This window comes from Pinus tabuliformis, chromosome 9 (assembly GCF_031772625.1).
Source record: "Pinus tabuliformis cultivar Carrire ecotype Pingquan chromosome 9, CPIR1, whole genome shotgun sequence".
Classification (NCBI taxonomy): Eukaryota; Viridiplantae; Streptophyta; class Pinopsida; order Pinales; family Pinaceae; genus Pinus; species Pinus tabuliformis.
Window position 1 is genome coordinate 255,525,802 of NC_142307.1, and position 24,602 is coordinate 255,550,403.

The following is a 24,602-nucleotide window of genomic DNA, read 5'->3' on the forward strand; positions in this document are numbered from 1 at the left end:
GATGATTGTAAATTAGTTTGGAATTTCTTCTTGCAAAAGAAGGCCCAATATGAGATTTGATTTCAGATTTAACAATATTTATTTGGCCCCTAGTGGGCTTCGAACCCCTACCTCCTTTAGGAATTCACTTCAAAAAATGACAAAAAAAAGTCCAATAAAATGCTGCAACTCAAAAATAAATAAACACCTATAAATTCCTTCAAGAAATAGAAGCACGCTGTAGAAAAAAATAACAACAGACTTACCCCTATTGCAAAAATGGAAAATTCTTACCAATTTAAATCGCCTCATCGGCAAGGGTGCCAAAATGTTGGGTGCAGGAATTGCACTTAAGCAAGCCCCTTCAACACTTAGTTTTCAACCCAGGGGTTTTGTAAACTTAGAGATGAAGCACAGGTAATGCCAGAAGTGGTATGAACTTTTCCTATTTCTATTCCTACTTCTCAACTGAAACTTTGCAAAATCAAATAGAAAAATCTCAAAGGAAATTAACACCAAAGTAATTCTAGTGCTGGAATGTAAAAGAATGCATTTGCGAAGAAATCAAATAAAGGAACTTTCACACTGTTGTAAACAATCTTAACTGCTGAAGTAAAACTATATGTTTATCCTCAGTATAGGTGATGGTAGTTTAACAAGTGGGCCCTTGAAAATATTTTCCTTCCAAATGATTTTCCTTCTCACATTGGGCAGTTGTTCATGTACTCTTGCAATTTTCTTGCACTAGTGCATGCACAAAACTTATGTGAAAGGTATATCTTACAATTGCACTGAAAACTTATATTTTCCTGTAGGGGCTCTAAGCCTCAGGGCTTGGAGCACTTTGTACCTATAACAAGACACTAGTTCTTGTTCCAGAATAGAGCTTCCTACACCAAGTATTCCAATTTTGTTTTGGGAAAACAAAAGAGCATGTTAACTATAAGAAAATTTGCAAGTGTGAGTAGAATCTGAAATAATCTTGCACACAAAAAAATGCTTTAATCGAATGAATTTCACAAACAAAAATAAACTCTTAAGGTAAAAAAAACAATCTTAGAAAGTTAAAGAAAAATCTCTTCAGTCGAAGGGGTTTTGCATGTAATCAAATATAACTTGAAACAATTCAATATAATATTTCAGATTACTTCTAGTCTTTTTGCTTAAATCATGAAGTACAAATACAAATTGGATATGCAATAGCATTCTTTTCTATTTCATGAAGTTATTGTTAATTTTTGAGAATTTAAATTTTAGTATTAGAGATGCCTCCTTCGGATGATAAATGCTTGCTTTGCAGAAATAGATTAAGTCATATAAAGGAGCAAGAATAAAACATTTGTTGTAAACAAACTAGCGAACCAGGGTGCAAGATCCTACATGCATTGGTGTAGGAAGGATATTGTCTACACAATCCAATCCAAAGAAAACCAAGAAAAAGAAATATGCATGAGGTAATTGAATTTAACTTTCACAGAACGGATATGTTCACACTTGAATATTTTAATGAAAGAAATCAGAATTCATAAGAAAGCACAAAATCAAGATTCAAACCATGTTGTTGTAAATAAATAGAGTTAACGCACCTATAAGTTAACAAAGCAAGAGGGTAAACGAAAACCTTTAGCGTGTTACGAACACATTAATGAAGAATTAAAATTCAGAATGAGAAAATCGTGGCACAACTCCTTGTATTAATTCTGATCAGCAAATATACATTTCAGTTCAAGTCCAGTCGAGAACGAGGGTGACAATGAAATTACAAATAATCCAAAAATTTCAACTATCCGTTATCGCTATCACTTGCTAGCTTAGTTCTATCTAAAAGCTACATTTTATACAACCCTTCGTCCTGTGGTCGTAACAAAAAAATCCAGTTGTTCCAAATCAGGCCTTTCGACTGAAATGAAATAACAAACAAAATTACAAAATTAATCCAATGGCTATAATAAGGTACGAACTATTCATTGGTCGTAGACCTGATCCTCGGCCATATCCCTGACTGTCCTCCGCTTTGAGTTCAACTCCAGATGACTGCAACTAAACTTGACGACGTGGACCAAGATGCCTGCGTGAAGTGATCGAACTATTACAAAGATCACGGAACGAGTAGTTATTGGTGGTGCAGGAATCTACCTGCACTAGATCAAGCTAGCATAACGATTAATAGTTTAGCTTATCAAATAATTTAGGAAAGTAAATATAAGTTACAAGAAATATTAAAGGCATGAAATCTATTTAAAATGATTAGTTAACAACTTAATAAACCTTAAACATGAAATATGAAGTTTATGTAGGAATAGACAATATTCTTGGACTAGTGAAGGAATGAGGAGGTTTATGGAGATAAACAAAGGTTAATGATTGTGGTTTTGTAATAGGAAGGGGATAAAAATGGAGCATTTCGACCTACAACCAAATTCCTTGAGACTCGAGGGTGCATCACTAATATGGTGGGAAGCCAAGACACAAGAAAAGATCAAAAAAATGGTAAGATCTCAATTTCTTGGTCTAATTTCATTGTTGCAATTAAAAGACAGTTTTACCTTCTAGCATATATGAAGAAATCCATCATGAATTAGCAGAACTTTAGAAAAATTAAAGGTCAAAATGTGCAAGATTACATCCAAGAATTTAGAATAAGGTCTCTAATGTTAGGTGTAGATTTGCAATCATAAAACACATTGTTAAAGTATATAGGGGGTTTACACAGTTACCTTAGGCATACTATCCTTATGTTTAATCCCAATAGTCTAGATGAGGTTTGTGTGCAAGCCACTCATCTTGGGGCAAGAGGAAAAAGTATTCTAGAAGAGGGTAATAAAAATCCATTTAAGGCTAAAGGAAAAGAAAAGGGTTTCAAAAGGAAAGGAAAGAAAAATGCATCCATTAAGAAGGATGGAAAGAAACTAACATGCAAGCATTTTTCCAAGGAGGGTCACGATGAAGCTCATTGTTGGAAGCTTCATCCTGAGATGAAACCAAAGAAATTCAATAACAAGGGAAAGAAAAAGACAACTACAACTATTCAACAAGATTTGGGATCTGATTGAGGTGATGAAACTAAAATCATAGCCATGGGGATAAAAGATAAGGAATCCATTGCTAGCACTAGTAATTCAACTTTACAAAATGAAACTCCAAATGAAAAGAAGAGGATAAAACTTTTCCACATAAGGGTAATCTAAAAAATAGAAAAATTGGTACTTGTTTTGATAGTGGCTCTCAAACCAATCTCATCTCTAAAAACATTGTCAAAATTTAAAATTTGGAAACCATTCCACATCATAAGCCATATTCGTTAGGATGGGTGTGTGACAATGCACAATTACAGGTAAATAGGAAATGTAGACTGAAATTCACCATTACTGCAAATTTCGTAGATGAAGTGAAACTTGATGTTGTGCCATTAGACATATGTGGTATCATTTTGGGCAGCCCATATCTCTATGATAGAAAAGTTATCTTCCATAGACATGGAAAAAAATACCATTTGTTCAAATATGGAGTAGAAAACATTGTAAGATCCCATAGAAAGAAACTATATCTTTCACTTGTAAATGCGGGGAAAATGAAAATACTAGTGAATTATGGCAAGAATTTTGTGCTTATAATTATCAAACCTGAGAATGATATTCATTATGAAACTTTTCAAGGTTGTGATTCAAGATTGAAATATGAACTGGTCAATGTTGTTAACCAATATGATGAGATGTTTCAAGAACCAAAAGGATTTCCTCCCAAGAGAGGAATCCAACAATAAATACAATTGTAGCAAGATTGTCCTCTTCCTAACATTGGCTTGTATAGGATGTCAGTGATGGAAAGTGCAGAAATTAAAAAGAAAATTTAAGAGTTGTTGAACAAAGGGATCATTAGGCCAAGGTCTTTTCCATGTGGTTCACCTATTGTTTTGGTGCCAAAGAAGGATGGAACATGGCGCATGTTTGTGGACTTCTATGCATTGAATAAGATTATGGTAAATAACCATTACCCACTACCTAGAATAGATGATTTACTTGATCAATTGAAAGATGCAAAGTCTTTTACTAAGTTCGACTTAAGGCATGGCTACCATCAAATTAGAATTGTTGAAGGAGACATTTGGAAGACATTATTCAAGACAAAGCAAGGTTTGTTTCAATGACTAGTTATGCCTTTTAGTTTATGTAATGCTCATGATACCTTCATGTGTGTGATGAATGATTTATAGAGGCCATTTCTTGATGATTTTTTTATCGTCTACTTAGATGACATCTTAATTTTCAATAAATCTCATGGTGAACATATCATGGATGTGAGAAAAGTACTTGATGTCTTAAAGAAAGAACAATTGTATTTAAAGATGTCAAAGTGTGAGTTTGGAAAAGCTTCTTTAGTTTACTTGGGTCATATTGTTGGAGGAGGTGAGTTAAAAGTAGATCCCTCCAAGGTTGATGTCATTTTGCATTGGCCAAGGCACAAGACATTTACTGTGGTAAGATTTTTTTGGGAGAAATCCAATATTGGAGGAAATTCATTGCTAAATTTTCTTCCATATCAGCTCCTTTCAATGCATTGACTAGCGTGAAAAAGGTTTTTCAGTGGTGAGGAAAATAGCAAAAGGCCTTTGATGCATTGAAGGAAAAGATCATTTCATCCCCATTAATTGCACTTCCAGACTTGAGATAGCCATTTCAGATCGAGATTGATGCTAGTGACTACGCCATGGGTGCAGTCCTCATGCAACATGGTAAGCCTATTTGTTTTCATTCAAAAACTTTCAATGGTGAAATGATTAAGTATCCTACATATGACAAGGAATTGTATGCATTGGTGTAAAGTGTGAAAAAGTGGAAACACTACTTGATGGGTAAGGAAAAAATCATTCCCACTCATCATCAGCCATTGAAATACTTGCAATTTCAATCTAAGTTGCATCAATCAAATGCACTTCTGATGGATGGGTTTTCTTCAACAATTACACTTGGTGATAAGGTATAAGAAAGATATCTACAATAAAGTTGTTGATATGCTTTCTAGGCCTATTATTAGTGCAATTACTTTACTCAAGCATAATTATGTTTTGCATGAAAGTTATATTGAGCAGTGTGATTTAGAAAATGACTTTTACGATGTTTATGCAAGCTTGAGTCAAGGTAACCAAGTAGAGGAATTGGATTATCATTTGCATGATAAGTTGTTGTACCATCTTGTTAAGCTTTGTATTCTAGAGGGAGAAAGAGTCAACATCATAAGAGAGGTGCAAACTTCTCTTATTGTTGGTCATTTCAGTGTAAGTAAGATGGTGGCACATCTATAGAGGTATTGTTATTGGCCTTGTATGCTTGAAAGTGTGTCATGTTTTATTAAAGATTGTTCATTGTGTGAAGTAAATAAGCCTAGCAATAGGAAGCTAGGATTGTACACACCACTTCCGCTACCTTCATGAACATGGAAGAGTGGTTTTATGGACTTTATAGGAGGTCATCCATTGTCAACAAGAGGTCATGATTATTGAATTGAGGCTTTTGTGATCCAACCAACGAGTGTGGTTCATCGTCCTGACGATGAACCACACTTGTTGGTTCGAAATGCATCGATAAATGAATTATGATGTGATTTTCACTGAAGACTCTTCTCATAAAGAAAGAGGTCATGATTATTTGTATGTATTTGTGGATAAGTTCAACAAAATGTGTATTTTTATTCCATGTAAAAAGAAAATTATAGCTGAACAAACCGCTTAGTTATTCTTTCAGAATGTACGGTTGCATTTTGGATTTCCCACACCCGTTGTTAGTGATCAAGATTCTTGCTTTGTTGGGAAATTTTGGTCAATCTTGTGGGGATTGATGGACACCAAATTGAAAAAGAGTAGAACATTTCATCTGCAAACAGATGGTCAAACAGAGGTGGTTAACATGATAGTGATATATCTTCTTCGTGGGTATTGCAGCAAGCATCCGAAGTTGTTGAATCAAAATTTGCACTACATTCAGCATGCTTACAACCGGGCCAAGCACTCTTCAACTCAGACATCGCCATTTGAAGCATGTTTGGGGTACTTTCCTAAGTCTCCTTTGGATTTGATTTTTGGAAAGGATCTTTCTATTGGTGGTCATAGTGACCTAGAAAAAAAAAAAATTTCATTGAAAAAATCCAATTGGTACACCAAAGAGCTCAAGAACAACAAGAACAAAGTACAAGTCAAGTCACGATAAGCATCAGGTAGATCACAAGTTTCAAGTCGGTGATGAAGTTTTTCTTGACAATAGCAAAGAGAGGCTCCAAGGAGAAGGTAAAAAGTTGAAACCAATTTGATATGGTCCATTCAGAATTTTGTAAATATTGGTGACAATGCCTTCAGGTTAGATCTAGCTTCATATATGAAAATTTATGCTATTGTTGATGTTGAAATTTAAGGTTGTATGAGCCTCCTTTGATTGAAGACCAAGGAGAGATTGTTCAAATTCCTTCCATTGAGGAATTTTCTCCTGAATACCTTGATGAACTGCATCAAGACACCATTCTTGGTAGAAGAACAAGGTCTTCAAAATGAGGGAGTGTGTACTACCTTCGAGTGGGGCTCAAAGGAACAAATTTATCCAAGGCTAAATGGATCGAGATTGGAAAGGTGAGCGAACTGTATCCTCACTTGCTGAATAACTGAAAGTGATATTTTGGGGTCCAAAAGCTTCCAGTGGGAAGGAATGATCAGGTGCTCAAAAGTTTTCTCAAAATTCAAAGTTATCAGATTGGTGTGGAACCTAAAAAATCGCGTAGTTCTCGTCATCTTGAATCCGGTGCAACTCATTTCACGTGAAATGGACTCAGTATGCTCCCAGAAACATGTTTTGTTCGTTTTCCTAAACAAATGAATTTTTGCAAAAAAAATATGCCAGTCTAGTCAATAGTCCATACTGCTAACATGGAGCTGACAAGGCATGCCTATGTGGCAAAGTGACTATGCATTGACTATTTTCCTCCAGTGAATTAGGTGGTGCCAAGTGGCGCGATTTCATTAGTGCTGATTTGGGTGATTTTCATTGGTGGGTTGGTGCCCAACCACATGCTGCCACGCGGCCCAATCGAAGGCCACCACGTGGCAGCATGGGGGCCACCCAAAATCTTGTTAAGGGACAAATGGGTTGGTCGAGGTTGAACACCAAACCTCTGTCCAACAAACCTTGCCAACTAACAACGTGCCATTATGTTGCTTATTATATATTGACATGTGGCATATATTTAAAATTGAAGTCTTGTGCCATTTGGAAAAGGGGCCAACCCACGAGGACCAGTCCCTGGGAGCGTGCAACTGAAAAAAACCATAGCCAGAGTGGAGTGGGGGACCGACTGGTGGAGATGGGTTATTGGCCTTACCCTTGGGCATGTGGCCCCCCATGTGGCTCGAATTTTCAAAAAATAAAGCCGCATTTGGAATTTAATCGCTCCGACAAATTCACCTGGAATTTGGCAGAATCAACACCTAGTTAGCGGAAATTTGACCAAATTTGTAAGACTGTGCCGGAGTTTGGGGATATTATAAAGGCAACAGTGGAAGAGCTAGGGGAAGCCATAACTTGTTCATTTTTAGACTAATTACGGAGTAGGAAGAGGCTAGACAGGCATTTTTCGGCACTCTAGAGCCATTGGAGAAGGTTTCAGAGCTGTTTGAGCATTATAAACTGATATATTCACACATTTGAGCATAATATAAAGGGCCAAACCATTGGAAGATGGAGCAAGGAGACGTAGCCCAAGCGAGGTGAACTCCTTCATCATGTGCTGTTGTGATATTGTTTTGGTGATGTTCTTGTTTGTTGTATGTTTCTTTTCAGTCATGTATTTATGTTATTTTGTAAACAAAATTTACATAAAAAAAAACTCAAAAAGTCATGATAAAACTTGCAATTAACCTCATGAATCCTTAAACACTTTTACATATTCTGAAGAGGAATTTTTCATAGCAAAACTAATTTTCCCATTCAGATCATTGGACTAATGGTAATAGTATGACTTGTTACAAGTTGGTCCGAGCATATATGACTCCTTATACATGATTTAAAAAAAAAAAAAACAATCGTTATCCATGTTTAAAACTACTCCTCTATGACCTCAAATTCATATTCATTTTACTAGTGTTCCATCAAAAGGTGCAGGTAATCATAGCTCAAGTAGCTAAATTGTCAGTGTCCCATTTCATGTAAAAGTTGGGGTGAAGCCATTGCTTCTATCTCATTTGTAGGCTGCAAACCAATTTTTAATAGAAAAACCCTTAATACATCAATATAACTAATGGTTTTGGATAGAATAATATGGACATATGTGGTAGATATTAAAGACGCATTGATTCATCTTTATTGTTTCTTTATAAAAATAAATTAACAAAGAAATGTAAACTAGAAACATATAGGAAAAATAAAAGCAATTTTCATACCCACAAGAATATAAATTGAGACCTTTGATCGATTATTTATGATTAAGAAAACTTGTTGCAAGGGAGAATTTGAACTTTGGTGGGATTAATCCACAAGGTTCATGACCTTATCATGCCCATCTAATTCACCTAGTTCAGCCATTGTATGAGTATATCTCAATAATTATGGGTCAACTTATATTCAACATTTGAATTCTTTCTACACAATGGTAGGTTGACACCACTTTCGAGTTGTCACACAATTTATCAAAGAAAGAATGATAAAAAAATGTTATTAATGGTTTACCTTCCAGGTACATGATCTCAGATCGCACAACTCCAATTTCAACTAAAGTTATAATGACTGATCAATATGTTTGATCAACCAATAACTTACAATCATGAGCCCTATGTTAAAAATGGAATAATAATCTTGCATGTCCATATATTTTTAGAATGCTACCATTCATCAAACAATATTGTTGAATGCCAATTAACTATTACTCAACCGAATTTCACACATTTTGTCAAATGTGGCTTATTGTATAGTGACACGTTGACCACATTTCATGTGTTGATAAGTCGAAGTTGATTATCATCATACATATTTGTAGGAGAAATATCGGGATATCATGATTGATGGTATGTGGGCAAATAAATATTTTTTTATTAGCCATGACTAGCGGAGTTCTCCACTTTCTTTAGAAGGAAAAGTTCCTGAACAATAGCTCTTCTTATTCAATTTCTTTCTCCCATAAAATTCTAGAAATATTTTGTACATGTTTGTCTTCGCTTAAATTCAACATATTATTTTCGTTTGTATGTTTCCATGAGTAGTCTTTAAAGATACATTCTTCTTATAGTTGTAGGTTGCAACTTTTCTCCTCCACAAGCCTTAGAATCACAAGAAATTTTCCAAGCAACGAATTTTTCTTCATTAGCAACTTGTTGAGTAGATATTTGCTTGTAGTCTAACCTTTTCATTTTCCTTGTGGAGGTACATCCCACCCCCTTAGTTGGTGCTACTATCACCCAACTGAAATGAAGGATGCAATGGGACCAGATGTTGTAAGCCTAAATTATGACATATGAGAATAGGCTAGATGTTGGGAATCACATGAGCACACATACACACAAAGAAGAAAAAAATTGGGAAGGAATTCCAATCAATTTTATATTAGTCTTAATGGATATTTATACATAGATGACATGGTTGGAGTGGTTTTACCTTGTCCAAGCCAACCATTCACTTTACCTTATACATTTACCAAGTGTTACTCACATTTACATAATGTATTATGTATGATGACAAAAATAGGGTTAACAGGCCACTCAATAAGGAAGGTGGTTTCTCATTCCTTTTGTAGACCTTAGGAAAATGTTTGTATGTGTTGTAGGCATTAGATTGAACTGCATTTGTTCATAATCTACATGTTGTCTATTTCTGTTATAGACATTTTTGGGCACTGCAACCCCAATCATATATGTCCATAAACCAAGGGCTCCTAAGTCCCTAAAAGTGTTTGTTACAACCCCTAAAAGAACAAGGTCAGCTGATTACATCATCTCCTAGAAGTTCTCCATGAAAAACTGCTCATAACTAGTCAAAATTGGACCATCTCACCTGCTCCATGGTCAAAGTGCGATGCATCCCACCTAAATGCACATGGGAGGTGCGATGCATACTGAAAATCCCTTCTATGGGGTGCGATGGGCGAGAGTGGACAAATGGCAGAGTCAATTTGCGAGGTGGATGATCATGGAATCTTCCAGAAACTTCTCCTGAGAAACTTGCCTCTCTGAATTCGCCCAGGGATGAGTAAGAGATCATCAATCTCCAAGTGGAATCAAGAACTATCAGAGAGAGGACACTAATCAAATCTCAGAAGTTGACTCACCCCCTGCAATCATCTATATATGGATCCCTCATCCCAGAGATCCAGAGGCTGGAATTTTGTATCTTGTAAGGAAGTGTTGTTGGTTTCTTGGTGTAACATCATAGTGTTGGGTGATCTAAGCTTTTCATGAGGTGAAGAAGGGCTTTCTTGCTGAGAGGATGATGCTGGGTCAGAACAATTGGTTGTAATCCTCTTTGTTATTCTTGATATTAATAAAGCTATTCAAGTTTTCCTCCACATTCTTGTCTGATTGATGATATATTCATTTGTGTGGTCAATATATATCTGGTCCTATATTGTTTGTGATAGTAGATGTCTATTCTTGGATAGTGTTATGCTGCTTTGATTCCATAGGTGCTCTTTGAAGCTGGGTAGACGAAGAAGCGAGTGGCAAAGATCTATCAGAAGGGAGAGGAATCAAGCAAGGAACCAAGCGCAAGACAGAGGTTGGTCTCCTTTGTTCCCCTCTTATCTACTTCTCATAAAGGAAAAGGAAATTAGTTTTAGTTTTTTTGTTTCTAAGATAGCTACCAGTCTTAGTGGGACTAGCAGCTCTGCATGGACACTAGATTTTCCAATAACAAAATGGTGACTCCACTGGGGAGCGAATAGCTTGTTTGCTTTTTTATACTTGTTTGTTTTATAAACTTACAGACGGAGCTTGAAGTCAAGTCAGCTAGCCTTCAAACTGCATTTGCTATGCAAGTACAAAGTAGATCAATGCTTCTTCAGTCTATATCCGGGTTTTTGTTTATAAACTAAACAATTTATTTGTAAACATCCTAATTGCCCTTGTGGTGGCTCTAGCAACCTCCTTAGATCTACCCCTATGATTTATTTACTGATTATCACTTGCTTGGCCTAAATCCCTGAACTGTGCTGCAAACTGTGATCAAGAACTGGATCAAAAGTCTTGCACTACACCATCGCACCCTCTCTTCAAGGATATCAGTATGCATCGTACTTCCCGTGTGCTGTAGGTGGGATGCATACTGGAATTCCTGTGTAACAAGTGCGATGGTCAGAGAAGGCTAATTTTGCCTCCAGACTTTGGTTTTTCTTCACTCTTTTCTGCTCTATTCAAGAGTTTTGTTGTCTGTAGACAGTATACCTCTGTGGAAACCCCCTTCCTTGCCATTATTCCGCCTCCATTGTGCAAATAACTGTAAAAAAAAATTATGTATTGTGAGCCATTTTCAGTCCTCTTTTACAAAGAAGTAGCGTAATTGAACTGTCATTTCTTGATTTGGAAGTGTCGCAAGTGTCGTTTTCAGTCATAGAAGAGGATATGATTGTTCTTGATAGTCAATTACACTGTTACTCTTGTATTTGATTTGAATTAGTAGTTTTTCAAGTGTCGAAAGCAAGTTTTTAATTCCAAATCGCAAATTGTCGTCATTGTCTTTATTTTGTCTTGAAAAGAAGCTTGTTAGTAATGTCGCTTTGAAAAATAATTTAGATTTGCACTTAGCTTTCTTTTTATCATTCACACATTAAGAAGGCTGAAAACAAATACATGCATGTGCATTTGCATTTAGACTATTTATTGGTTTGATTTAGAATAGTGCATATAGTGTGTGCTCTCTGCTCTATGTTGAAAGAATATCATCTCTCTTTGTTTAGTAGCTAGGATTTTCATTGCAAAAAGAAGATTAAACGATTGTTTATCATCTTAGGTTGCATTTTAGGAATTGTATATCTACATCATGCGCTGAACCTAAAAGGAAAATTTCTTAAACAAGATCAACTGTAAAATAAATTTAATGAATCTAAAAAAGATTTGGAACCTAATGCACAACATTTAGAGGTCTAGGCTAGAGACGTATTCCGGCGTCGTAAAGCCTGGTAACTATTGTTTTCATCGCTGGTTGGGTGATTCCTCCACTTTGAGATGACAAGTGCTAGCACAGACCTGTGCTCCCATGTACCATCGAGTATATATTGGGAGACCACAATAGGCTATATCCTTTATCCAAAGGAAGTCGTGTCTGCCACCCTATCGATCATAATGCACTGAACACAGCATTTGGGAAGATTGACTGCCATACCATAAAAAGTATTCTGCAGTTTTGTGATTGGTTTGGTAATCCCTCTATCTAGACTTCCAGAGTAGTCTCTTTCGTTCCTTTTCAGACTCCTTAAAGGAAAAGGTCCATCTGAGCACTTGTCACTTCAATCTCATTCAAAATCAAAGGCGACTAGAGTCATCTTTTGTTTTTTCTCAACTCTTAAAAATTGAAAAAACAAGTTGTGTCAAAGCGTCTAAAATTTATTTTAATCGAAATAAATGTCACCTTTCCTACGTTGGTCTTAGGTTGAGAAAATGGAGTCCACCAACCAAGGATTTCCCCTTGGAGGAAATCCTATTCCTTTCTCCTCTTGGGGAGATGTTGGTGCACCCCATATGGCCACATTGTCGCTTCCAGGATTGACAATCGGCCTGCCCGTATGGCTCCTCTCGACCTCTGTCGTTCAGAACACCGTGATTCCTAAGCAATCAAGTAAGCAACTAGACGATACCAAAGCTAACCCCCAACCTTCTACTTCATCCGATTCTCCCTCTCCTCCTTCCTCTTCGCTTGATGAAGCTGGTAAAGCCAAAAATCAAGTAACTAAGAAGGAGAAGAAGGGGAAGGATAAGAAAGAGAAGAAGAAGAAGGAGCCAAAGGTGAAAAGGGGCAACCAGGCATCATCTAGTGAAAATCCACACACTGCAGTGTCAAAGCCTAAATCTCCATGTGTCATTTGCAAAGGATATCACTATCATCGAGATTTTCCTTGCATCCCTCAGATCTTAAGGGACTGGTCTCCTTGTTTGCACAATCCGGTGTCAACAACCTCTGATGATCATGTTGAAAATACATCGTCAACTAGTGAAAGCGAAGTGTCGGGACATAAAAGGAAAAGTATATCCCCTTGTAAACTGTGTGAACACAATCACGCCATCCACCATTGTCCCTTCCTAGATGAGGCTAAAACAGTTTTGGACGACTGTCCGGTTTCACTGTTACGGCTTCCTCCTGGATATAATAATCTCTTGCCAAGTCCATCACTAGTTGAAAATCCGACCGACACACCATTGTGGTTAGTCGAAGCATCTATCATTGAAGATAAACCATCTGAATCCACACCAGACGAAAGTCAAAAGGTCGAGGTGGCAATTGACCCGTTCTTGCCTTCAGAAGGTCCATCTTCAGATGATACAGTCACCGGAGAGAACAAGAATGACACCGTTCAAATTCTCTTCGTAAACACAGACTCTGATGAACATGGGGGCAGTCTACCCATTCCTTTACTGCAGGAAGGAAGTTCGTCAGAGTCATATCCAGCCGTCTATTCGGTCCCACCTCCAAGCAACCTAGTTGTTTCTTTCGATTGGAATCTACTAGGCAGACCCTGTTTACTAGCTAGTGTACCATTCTGAATCATTGCACAAATATATAGAATGGTCATGGCTGGTACCATCATAGATGAAGGGGCTTCTGTGAGTGTCCTTTCCTCAACTGCTTGGAAAGCACTTGGTTCGCCATCACTTTTGCCTAAGATGAGAAATTTAACAGGCCTTGACAAAGGAACCAGTCGACCGTTAGGGATCCTTCCCAATGTGCCGATAACATTGAGAAGGAAAACCATTCACATGAACGTAATGGTAGTCCAAGGACCCCTAGATTATAATCTACTCCTTGGACGCGACTATATTTATCGCATGGGAGCCATTGTCTCCTCGCTCTTTAGAGTAATGTGTTTTCCGCATGAAGGAAGAGTGGTCAAGCTGGTAGACTAGCTTTCATTCCCTGGATCGAGCATAGAAAATAGTCAAATACCATCCCTAAATGGTATTTTCACGCAAGGAATGTCTCATCAATTCCCAGTCCGTCCATCTGATGAGCACGAGTGATTCGGGAGGACATGACTGAAACCCAGGGGGCATGCACCCTGGTCTGTTTCGGCAGGAAAACCTTGGGCATAGAGTAGGTTTCCGTGAAGGATATATGACTGGTTGACACACCCATACATTTAGGAAAATAGGGTTAGACCGGAATAAGATACCTCTTTTAGAAGGTAGGCCTTTCTCGATAGAACAAACATTTTGTCTACAAATTGAACGGTAACCTAGAAAAGGTAGGCCTTTCCTGATAAAACAAATGTTTTTTCTGCAAATTGAGGGGTAACCTGGAAACTCTACTTCACTATAGCTGGGGGCATGCGAACCTTTTGAAATGCAAGCGAAGAGCGACCATTTATTTTTTAAATTTGTAGGTCCTCTAACCCTTTAAACTCGTAGGATTGGTCGTTTCCTAACTTGCATAAAGAAATGATGAGGGGCAAAGCTTTGTAAGGTGCAAGCTCCATAAAAAATGGCATCTTAGATGAGACATCCTTATTATACGACTGGATCGAGTAGTTTTTATGTGGAGTTCAAGCTCATTAAAAATTAAACATAAGCAGTGAGAAAATGTTTCCCCCAGAGTTTAAGCTCATTCATTAAAAAATGAACCAATTTCCGGTAAATAACCATCGTGAATGTATTATCATCAAACTTTGAGCCTTGGTCGTGTTCTCATCATCACCTCCACTCTGTTCTTGGCCGATCATTCACCTCCATTTGATTGTTTACCCCTTTTGAGGAAGAGCTGCGAAGAGTGATCCTGTTAGCCATCCTTGTGACACTGCCGTGATTGGAAAATTCCAAACCTTACCTGGAATCAGTTGCTACCCGAATTTATCACTCGTTCCTTTAAAAACGAGTCTCCTTTAAGCTCTTTTCATCTGACTCATAAAATATGAAAAGATTGCCGAGAAATTAGCCTCTCCAGCTCGTTAAAGTGACCGGAAGTGCTATCCCTCCTTTAGATTTTAATATTTTTGGACCTGAGGGATTATTACACAAAAAGATCGAGCGCTTGTTTTGTTCAGCTCGTTAAAATTACCGAAAATTCATCCCTTTTTTATTATTTTATACTTTTTTAGACTTAAGGGATTATAAGACGAAAAAGGATTATTGGAGTTTTCTTTACGTCCCTTTCAGACTCTCTAAAATTGAAAAGGACTGAGTTTTCTTTGTCATTAAACTCGTTAAAAGCGAATAGTGACAAACTTGTCCATACAGACAAGAACGAGTTTCACTATCGCTAGGCTTGTTAAAACATAGCGATGGGTTTGCCCGAAGGGAAAATTATAGAACAAGCATATGTTATCCTCCTCAAGCTTGACAAAAATAAATAGGTACTGGTCAGCAATGACTGGGGAAAAATTGGGAAGAAAACTTGAAGAAACTTTATTGGTAGCAAGTCGCTCTTGAACATGACACTTTCACTCCGCATTCGAGTCAGGTTGGGTTCTTCCGTTCACTGGTCATATCACCATTGGTCCATCACACCATACACATTTGGGGTTAACGCTACCAATCCATCATCTCAGTGTTGCCGATATTTTCAAGAGAAGTCGCTCAAAGAATTCACCTATGTCTCATCCACTGTAATACATTTACGCTCCATCCTTTCATGACCACCACCCTGAACCTTGTATCATCAAATTGTTTTCACCTCCATTAAAATCATTTTCTCCATTCCGTGTCATAGATGTGGGATTCATTAAGGCCCTCCTATGACAGATCGCTTCTTGTCGTCATCAGCTCATTATCCAGGAAGTCAATCTAGGAACAACCCTTTCAGTACTTTGAAGCTTGCATGCCTCAATGGCAAGTTTCTCACTTTCGGCGACAGGTTTATATCAATGGCATTCAACCGAAAGATTTTGCGTGGTGTTCGACACCAAGTCGCTTTTTCACACCATGTGAATTGTACTGTCGTACCTTGAGGGTCATCATCATTATCGGTGATTCCTCTCACGCCTGTTAACATCTGACATCAATGGCTGGTAATCAGGCAATGTATTTCCATGTTCGACTCCAGAACATCTCTCACATGGATCGACTTGTACTTCGAGTGAAGATCGAATGAGATTGAAGACCCCGGATCTAGTTTCATCCATTCGGGCTACGATATATATTTAGGAAAATAAAGACATCAAATTTACATCATTGCTCCACAGATAATCATCCAATCTAAGGGATGATGGCTCCACTAGAATCCTCAGTCTGCACACAGACGATTGTCTGTCTTATGTACATGAAAATGAATTTATAAAGCTGAGCATGGGAAAGCCCGCCTTAGCTAGATCATGAAAATATTATGAAGATAATGTATTGTATTGTATCTTATTACAGGTCGCCTTCCAGCTCGAAAAAACTTCGGATCCTCATGATAAAGCATTTCACCCGACATCAAAAGATTAACGACCTCATGCTTTAGGGGACAACTGTTATAGACATTTTTGGGCACTGCAACCCCAATCATATATGTCCATAAACCAAGGGCTCCTAAGTCCCTAAAAGTGTTGTTCCAACCCCTAAAAGAACAAGGTTAGCTGATTACATCATCTACCAGAAGTTCTCCACAAAAAACTGCTCAGAACTAGTCAAAATTGGACCATCTCACCTGCTCCATGGTCAAAGTGCGATGAATCCCACCTAAATGCACACGGGAGGTGTGATGCATACTGAAAATCCCTTCTATGGGGTGCGATGGGCGAGAGTGGACAAATGGCAGAGTCAATTTGCGAGGTGGATGATCATGGAATCTTCCAGAAACTTCTCCTGTGACACTTTCCTCTCTGAATTTGCTCAGGGATGAGTAAGAGATCATCAATCTCCAAGTGGAATCAAGAACTATCAGAGAGAGGACACTAATCAAATCTCAGAAGTTGACTTACCCCCCTGCAATCATTTATATATGGATCCCTCATCCCAGAGATCCAGAAGCTGGAATTTTGTATCTTGTAAGGAAGTGCTGTTGGTTTCTTGGTGTAACATCATAGTGTTGGGTGATCTATTCTTTTCATGAGGTGAAGAAGGGCTTTCTTGCTGAGAGGATGACGCTGGGTCAGAACAATTGGCTTTAATCCTCTTTGCTATTCTTGATATTAATAAAGTTATTCAAGTTTTCCTCCACATTCTTGTATGATTGATGGTATATGCATTTGTGTGGCCAATATATATCTGGTCCTATATTGTTTGTGATAGTAGATCTCTATTCTTGGATAGTGTTATGCTACTTTGATTCCATAGGTGCTCTTTGAAGCTGGGTAGAAGAAGAAGTGAGTGGCAAAGATCTATCAGAAGGGAGAGGAATCAAGCAAGGAACCAAGCACAACACAGAGGTTGGTCTCCTTTGTTCCCCTCTTATCTACTTCTCATAAAGGAAAATGAAAGTAGTTTTAGTGTGTTTGTTTGTTTCTAAGATAGCTACCAGTATTAGTGGGACTAACAGCTCTGCATGGACACTAGATTTCCCGATAACAATTTCCAACCTTTGAGTTTAAGCTTTGCTACTTCACAAACACCCTTTTCAAGATGTACTCTCTACAAACCTTTATATATGTGTATTATGCATACGGGATTTACCTTGTTGACCTATTTATTATCATATTCAATCATAAAGGGGATTTAAAATTGTGAAAAACAAAGTCAATATATTGTAGGTATTAGTGGTGAAAATGTGGTTCATGGCAGTTTATAAGCAATAGGAGGTATAACAAGCAATATCTAGGAAAAATATTGCTTTATTTTAATTTGGAATTTTTTTGGGAGGGGAGCTTAATTAAAGAATATTGGAAGGTATTTATATATATCTAATGAAATTAGACATGTACTCTTTAATATCCATGTATGCAAGTGCTATGCTAGAGCTTCCCTACGTGAAGACCTCATTGGAATAACCAACCTTTGATTTCACTTGATTTGTGTATAACCTAAAAAAGTTTGCAATGGAGATCAAATATTAGTCATCCTAGAGAAACATGGGGAAATGTGGAAGTCTTTCCCCTACTAAGAGTACCATTGGAGCGTTTTCTTGGTCAAAGTCTAGGGTCCATCAATTAGATACAATACTGTAGCCCCATGAAGTATGGGTTTCTTCTAAAGGTTAAACATTTATTTTCCTTGATTTAAAATATAAATACATAACCCCTTTTCCATATAATCATTTTTTCATAATTTGCTTTTATCAATGGGTGCTAGTTCTTTTGTAACCATGTTTCTATTTATTAGTGGGAATTCCATGGATTGGTCAGCTATTGAACTAGCACCCTATTAGAGAACACTATGTTTTTTATTTGAGTTTTCACATTAATTTAATGCATGGGATTTCCTCAAGCTATTTTACAAATTGCCTAGGTGTAGACTTGGAGGAAGTTTCTATTGTATTTTTTGTTGCATATATTATGGCCTGAAATTGTAAGGCCCTCAAGATAAAGGGTGGATATAAGGGTTCCTATTCTTTCACTAATTGTGTTGAAGAATCATTTCATTTGGAGATAAAGGTTGATTAAAATGTGAAGGGATGGTGTCAAAACACTACCACATATAACCAATTGATCTAAGGAAGTAAATCAAAATAATAAAATAGGAGATGCTAAAAATCCATGGCATTTACAAGGTGAATAGTTAATGGATATTGGTCATCCAAGAAAAAAAAAAAGAACATAAAGTGATATGATATATATCATCTTTAATTTTGGTAGAGTTTCAGCAGAAAAATAAAATATTGTTAACAATGAGAAAGAGAGTGAGGCATAATGAATTTGGCGATCCTTCGATGATAGGGCCAATTATTGTTGAAAAGGATGATTTGTTACTCCTATAATGGTTAGAATGTAGGCATGAAGACATTTTCAAACTACTAAGAAAAAGAGAATTTTTATGAAAGTAGAAAATTATATAAGCATGCTCCAATGGATTGGGTGCACTTGTGTAGTTCAAGGGGGCTTCCATTATAACAAAGAAAGGGAAATGTTCAATAAAAAATGATTAAAATAAGTTCAAAAAAATTAAAGATATATTGAAACAAAGGAAAACATAAGTCTACTAAGGTTTAATATATAACCAAGAGGGAAAAAAACAGGGCTTGGACTGTGGGCAAAGGATACAACATCAAATAAGAGAGTAGAATAATAAGTTTAAACCATTTAAAAGACACTAAAAAGAGAATTTTAGGCACATGTGAGTCGCTATGATGATGAAATGGAGGTTCCTTTTGTCATCTTAAAGTGGATTTCGTAGGATTAGTACAATATGCATCATTCACACAAGAAAAAATAAGGGAACATGTAACCACCCCCTCCCACATTGACCCCACTTTATTGGCTTGCCAGGGTAAACATGAGATGAAGAGTGACTATGACATGACCCAAACTCAAAAATTTGGTTATGAAAGTGGGGCCAACACCTAACTTCTCACTAACATTACTGAGAGTTAAATGAAACTCAAGGACCGAAGGACAATCCTAGGTGACCAAACCCTAAGTTGTGGCTACTCTTATCATATCTTAAGACCCAACCACATGCAAAACAAGGAAAGGGTGTAGTTATAGGGCTCCAACCACACACATGACAATGATTCCATGCAGTGATAGTCCAAAATCTCTAGTTCAGAGGGTGCAATTGAGTACATCAGTATTCCCAAATTGCTTGAAGTATTCAAGGGCAAACAATCTCATAGGCACATATTTGGGAAATCTGTATGGGGGCAACTCACACCCATATATTCTGATAACTGTGTGGTTTTGGTAATAATATCAATCCCCAATGCTGTATACCTTAGACAACTGAAGAATCCTCTGCATCTCATCAGTTAGTCTAGGAGGAGGTGAGCTCAGAAGCAGAGACATGGCTGGGTGGATGAAGAGGTCTATAAACTCACAATAAGTGTATGGAGAACAAGATCTGCAGTGGAGGGTAGAGGACCAATAAACTACCGACCTTGGATTGCCTTGTGCATCCACTCTTTTCACAGGAAAAGGAAATTTTTCATGCTGATAATATAAAATTAAGTGGTAGATATAGGAGGTGTATCTGAACACCCTTTCCCTTGCTAAGTTCATCAATTGCTCATGTATTTTATCGGATATGTAAGTGGCATAGTCATAACAGATTAGGGACTTGCCAGGGGAAAACATGAGCATCATCACCAGCACAGTTTCATCAACAAATTCTATTGAATTATAGCCCAATATGGGACTAATCATGTCTACAAGGTCTCTACCCAATTGGTTAAGGTATACATGAGAAATGGGAGGGTAGTGCACGGTGTCAGAGTCAATGTACAATTGATTCAGCTTGGTGACCTGAGCATCTGTCAGCTTAGCTCCTTGCTTTATCAGATCTACTAGTGATAAAGGAACTAGTTTCTTATCAGTATTGAAGCGCAACATTTCTCTGATGGCTTCAGGGGTGATATAAAAGACAACTGAACCTGAAGGGTCAAGCACAGCCCTCTGAGTGGGGTCATAGCAGTCAGCACATCGATGGATTAGGTCAGGAAACTGGTTGACCTGAGGGAGCTTGAAGATAGGGAGGAAAGAGTCCCAAATGCCCAATACATCCATTCCACTCTCATGCTTAATCTTCAATTCATTTAGCAAGTGGATGTGGTACTTGCTATGCATTAGCATTTCCTCTGATATTTGATAATCTAGGTCTGCTAATTCTTTCCACTCCAACTCTCTCTGAGGGGCATTTAATGGAGCAATATTCAAGGCCACAAGTGCTACCGGTGCATCCATGGTTAATTTAGGCCTCTGTTTGTATGTGAACTGGTGTTACTGAACAGAGCGACACAGAGGAGTATTTCTTGGACCAGAGAAGTGACTTACTGAGGAACAGAGGGTAGAATGGGAGTGGCAGCAATTGAAACAGTGCACAAAGCACTGCTAAAGTAAATGCTTGGCCTTAAAAACTCTCTTCACGGTGAATTATAGCAGCTTGGGTTTTAAGTCCACGAATGCGCGGATAGATTGCAGGTTTGGTAAAAACTTGGATACAAGGCTCTGTAGGTGAATTTCGATTCAAAAGTTGAAAATGGAGGCTAAACACCGGGATTTGCTGGTAAATGATGTGTTTTTTCACTCTTTTAAACTATCTTTGGAGATTTATGGACAAAACCAGGCGCAGGAGGAATAATTTGGATAAATACCTCGTGAATTGCCAGCAATGGTGACAAATGCAGGTGGATTTGGCGCACCAACGGTATTCAGGTCAATTCTTGTAGGTTGGCGACAAATTGGTCGTAAAATACATGCAGAGGTGAGCAACAGTTGTTTTTTGCAAAAGTGATAAAAATGACATTTTTGGGCAAAAATACGGACTTTTGGGTTATTTGGCGCTTTTTTTGGATGACATTAGCATGACGTCATCAGGTGGGGTCAAGTTCGGATGACGTCAGCATGACGTCATTGGCTGGCGTGGCGCCTGTGAGTGGTCCACGGGGGTGGTGAGGTGGCGGGCAGGTTGGAGCAGTGGCAGACGGTGGCGCTGCCGCGGAGGTGATGTAGCAATGATGTGGGCCTGACGTGGTAGTGACGTTGGCATGGCGGGTTCACACAAAACCAGAAACGGTAAGCGGTATGATATCGCACCGCTCTTTATATGGAAGCGGGATTGTCAGAGGGAGACCCGATACAATTTGGGGGTGACGCGTGGCAGAGGTCTGACGTCACCCTCTGACAAATTTCGGAAGCTAACTTACGGACGTTGGGCCCAACCCGATGTGCATGTGGGCCGTCTGATGAAAAGAGCTAGATCTGACGGTCGATGGATCGCCAAGGTGCCAGGACAATACGGAAGGGGGCGGGGAATAAAATAATATTTTCTTTGGAAGACACGCCCGGCGGGGACTTTTGAATTTTGGCGAATTTTTATGGTTTCTCACTGTATTTTTATGAAAATATGTATTGCGCCCATACTTTGGGTAAGACGGAAAAGTGGGTTTTTTATGTATTTTTTCGAATAAAGCGGGTTAGGGGTGAAAATGGGTTTTTTAACAAGGTTCTTTTGCAAGTGAAAGGTTAAATGGTTTAAATGACTTCTGAAGGGGGAAGAGGGGTATGGTTTGGGTTCTTAAACTGACTAGATGTCACTTTAATCCCTGACTATGAACATATGGCTATAATGCCAAAGGGGAAGGGATATTTATAGAATGCTTGGGGTTTATACACCATAGTGTTTATAATAGTAGGGAAAAGGGGAACATAGGGGATTTAGATAATAAGAAGTTAGGGGTTAATATGAGTGGAAAAAGGTGAATGAGGAGTGATATCACTAAGTTTATATGAAAACAACTTAGCTTAGGGAGTAGATCAAAATGAAAAGAATTTTAGACAAGAAATGTGGCTTTTAAAGGAATAAGAACCAACATAATACCTTGAATTCTTTCATGAACACAACTGGTGAAGGGATGTTAGTAATGAATGTGAAGGGGGGGAAACAGGAAGTTAGACATGCTCCTTTGCTTTGCTGCAACATGATGGAGAAGAGAAGCTTCTCTATGCCTTGATGTTTCTTTCATGTTAGACCAGCAAAACTCAGTTTGAAAGGAATGATATTTCTGCAACCCCAACTGCCTACCCATCTACTTGCCTAGCATTTTTTTTTGTTTCTTCATGGAGGGTGCACTTAGACTTGCAGACCCTTATGTGCCCTTTCTTTCTTTTGGCTTTTTCTTTTGATTTTCTATCTAGAACTACCCTTATTGCTTCCAAGGTCCCAGATTAAGCAGTTGGGAACCTTACTTCTCTACCTAGCTACTGGTCTGCCAAGATTAAACAGTTTGGACAGACTTCTTTCTCTATTCTACAACAGAAAATTGAAACATGGCATGATCCAGATTAGGCTGTTGGAACATCCCTCCAAAATTGATCAACATCAAGCTTATGTACACACCTTGTCTTCTCATGGAAATATGGGATCTTTGAATCACCAAAGCAGAGCATATTTGGAACTTTTATTTGCCAATCATGAAATATGAAACCTATTGGTATAGGTAGCTAACACCCCACATATGTTGCAGGATTTCTAATAAGTAGGTCACTGAATTTTCCTTAGAGATCCTTGCCATTGAGTTCTTCTTGTCATTTTGACTATACTAATATGTGAAGTAGCTTGTGGGCCCTCACAGTTTGATAAATATGCTAGTCAAAGTTGTTGCACACAATTTATTGCTCAAAGAATCAAAGCATGGATCATGTGGAAGTTTCAATGGATGGTGACATGGCATCAAAATTATGTGCCAAAGAAGAAGGCCCCACAAAATTGATGATGTGGAAAATTATTATTAGCTCAGAAAAATCATAAAAGAAAAAGGTCCCTTGTTAAATCAAAATGAAATGGTTGAGGGTATCAGAATTCAGTTCTAGTGAATCCGAGTTTTTAATTTTGAAAATTCAAATGGGCAAAAATAAATTTGGTGGGAATTCGATTTAAAATTTAAATTAATAATTCCTTATAAATAATGAAGTCGTCTACCCTATTTTAGAGTCTTCCAAACACTACAGAAAGGATATAACCTCCTCACCTATGTATGTACTTGAGAACATAACTCTCGTGACTTAGCTTTGAATTTGTTTGGCCCTCTAGATGATCGTAAAATCAGATGAGAGGCTTTGGCTTCTATTTTTCTTTTTGGTCTTGGCACTTGGGTTTCATATTTACACTTTGCAGGTTTTGGCCCTCTCTAGGGCATTGAATTCTGAGTGAAGGGTTAATCACTCCAATTCTTGGAACATACCAATGAAGAAGTTATGTCATTGACCTAATTACACCACTCTGTGCGGACCTGCATCTTATGACATGGTGAAACCCTATTAGGGTAATATCTCAATACATGGAGGATCTGATCTCCTATCTCTGTCAGTTTTTAGAAACTACGAAGAAGGCATATCTTTGTGTTCATTCATATGAAGTATTATGAAACTCTAAAAATGAATTCACCAAGTCTTTAATGTTCAGTAGAGATTTTCTTATAGCTTTTATTTAATTTAAAGGATGTAACCTAACTCACTGTAGCACAATGTTTTTAATACTTCAGTCTTGGAACCTTTTGACTTGTACACCAATAGTGATGATTTCAAGAATATTAGCCTATATCTAACCCCAATTCTCTGCAGACGTGTGTGTAATATCCTATGCCCTAAATTGTGTTATGATTGCAACCTAGAGCATAAGTTGAATAAGGTCTCAATCCCTACGATATTCAATTAAATTACCTTGCCTATGCTCCACATATTAGAACTTGTTATCTTTGTTTTGACTGGTTACCAGAACCAGTGAATATGTTTAAAGAATTTGGCCTTGTCCTATATATATGTGTAGTGATGTGTTTCTAATTTTCGTGTCATAAAGCCTTGTTGGAAAAACATACACTTATTGATTTGTCTACCACAAGGAAGTCGATCTGACCTCACTATAATATCATGGTAGCATCAATCGAAAT